Genomic DNA, 2,302 nt, shown 5'->3' with positions numbered 1-2,302 from the left:
CCAGAGCAGAGCCCGAGACCGCCCAAATCAGGAGAGTAGTAGTAGTTTTAAGAGCGCCCCGTTCTCTTTCTCTCTGTTAATGATCCTTCCGCAGGTTCACCTACGGAAACCTTGTTACGACTTTTACTTCCTCTAAATGATCAAGTTTGGACATCTTTCCGTCAGCTCGAGGCGACGACCCCAGAAAACCCTCGCGGGCAACGGGGCCGACAATCCAAGAGCGCCAGTCCGAAGGCCTCACTAAATCATTCAATCGGTAGTAGCGACGGGCGGTGTGTACAAAGGGCAGGGGCGTAGTCAGCGCAAGCTGATGACTTGCACTTACTGGGAATTCCTCGTTCATAGGAAACAATTGCAAGCCCCAATCCCTATCAAGAAGAGGCTTTGAACGGGTTTACCCGCTCCTCTAGGAGGGAAAACTCGTTGATCCCTTCAGTGTAGCGGCGTGCGGCCAGAACATCAGAGGCATCACAGACCTGTTATTGCTCAATCCTGCGTGCGGCTAGAATTGCAGCTTATCCCTCTAAGAAGAAGTTGCGAACTGGACACCATTTCTGGAGATCCGTCGACTACTTAGTAGGCCAGAGTCTGGATTCGTTATCGGAATTAACCAGACAAATCGCTCCACCAACTAAGAACGGCCATGCACCACCACCCACCGAATCGAGAAAGAGCTCTCAATCTGTCAATCCTTCCGGTGTCTGGGCCTGGTGAGGTTTCCCGTGTTGAGTCAAATTAAGCCGCAGGCTCCACTCCTGGTGGTGCCCTTCCGTCAATTCCTTTAAGTTTCAGCTTTGCAACCATACTTCCCCCGGAACCCAAAGACTTTGGTTTCCCGGAAGCTGCCCGCCGGGTCATGGGAATAACGCCGGCGGATCGCTAGTTGGCATCGTTTATGGTTAGAACTAGGGCGGTATCTGATCGCCTTCGAACCTCTAACTTTCGTTCTTGATTAATGAAAACATCCTTGGCAAATGCTTTCGCAGTAGTTCGTCTTGCGACGGTCCAAGAATTTCACCTCTAGCGTCGCAATACGAATGCCCCCGCCTGTTCCGATTAGTCATTACCTCTGGTTCCGAAAACCAACAAAATAGAACCGAGGTCCTATTCCATTATTCCATACATCACCATTCGGGCCATTCAAATAGCCTACTCTGAGCACTCTAATTTTTTCAAAGTAAACTCTCCGGCCACTCGGGACACTCGACAAAGAGCATCCCGTGCGAGCCGGCGGGGCGGCTATTCGGAGCGTGACAGTAAACACCGGGCGGTGCACCGTCAGTCCGGAACTGAGATCCAACTACGAGCTTTTTAACCGCAACAACTTTAATATACGCTATTGGAGCTGGAATTACCGCGGCTGCTGGCACCAGACTTGCCCTCCAATGGATACTCGTTAAAGGATTTAAAGTGTACTCATTCCGATTGCGAGGCCTCGGATGAGACTCACATCGTTATTTTTCGTCACTACCTCCCCGTGCCGGGAGTGGGTAATTTGCGTGCCTGCTGCCTTCCTTAGATGTGGTAGCCGTTTCTCAGGCTCCCTCTCCGGAATCGAACCCTGATTCCCCGTTACCCGTTATAGCCATTGTAGGCGCATAACCTACAATCGAAAGCTGATAAGGCAGACACTTGAAAGAAGCGGCGCCGGTGCGGAGACCGTGCGCTCAGCCCGAAGTTATTCAGATTCACCACAGGTGGGTTACGGACCGGGGCCCGACCAGTTTTGAACTAATAAAAGCGCTCTTCCCTTGCGGTCAGAGACCAATTGCATGTATTAGCTCTAGAATTGCCACAGTTATCCAAGTAAGTGGGTTTACAGATCCAATGAAACATAGCTGATTTAATGAGCCATTCGCGGTTTCGCCTTAAATCGGCTTGTACTTACACATGCATGGCTTAATCTTTGAGACAAGCATATGACTACTGGCAGGATCAACCAGGTAGCTGCTGCTGTTGGCGGCGCCTATCACGGCGGCCAAAATAGTGAGATTGAGAGAGAGGCAGAAGACATTGGGCGAGGGACCGCACGTTGGCCTTAGAGAAATAGCAAACCAGATGATCAGATCTAACTGCACCTTCTCTTGCTATCCTCGGCGCCGGCAGCGCCACCGTGTGTGCCAATCTCCTCCCTTATCCGCTCCTCTTTGCCCCAGCTCCAGCGAGGCAGCCGACATTGGGCGAGGGACCGCACGTTGGCGAATCTCCTCCCTTATCCGCTCCTCTTCTCTTTGCCCCAGCGAGGCAGAAGACATTGGGCGAGGGACCGCACGTTGGCCTTAGAGAAATAGCAAACCAGATG

At 51.8% G+C, this 2,302-nt stretch overlaps 1 non-coding gene across 1 annotated transcript; it reads right to left on the bottom strand.

Moving 5' to 3' along the window:
• Positions 1 to 77: 77 nt before the first annotated feature.
• Positions 78 to 1,946, bottom strand: LOC121866299. Its single transcript, XR_006088957.1, has one exon. It is a non-coding gene; the product is annotated as a small subunit ribosomal RNA (ribosomal RNA).
• Between the last annotated feature and the right edge of the window lie 356 nt (positions 1,947 to 2,302).

This window comes from Homarus americanus, unplaced genomic scaffold, assembly GCF_018991925.1.
Source record: "Homarus americanus isolate GMGI-L3 unplaced genomic scaffold, GMGI_Hamer_2.0 scaffold35507, whole genome shotgun sequence".
Lineage (NCBI taxonomy): Eukaryota > Metazoa > Arthropoda > Malacostraca > Decapoda > Nephropidae > Homarus > Homarus americanus.
This window is presented reverse-complemented; position numbering and strand designations above follow the sequence as displayed.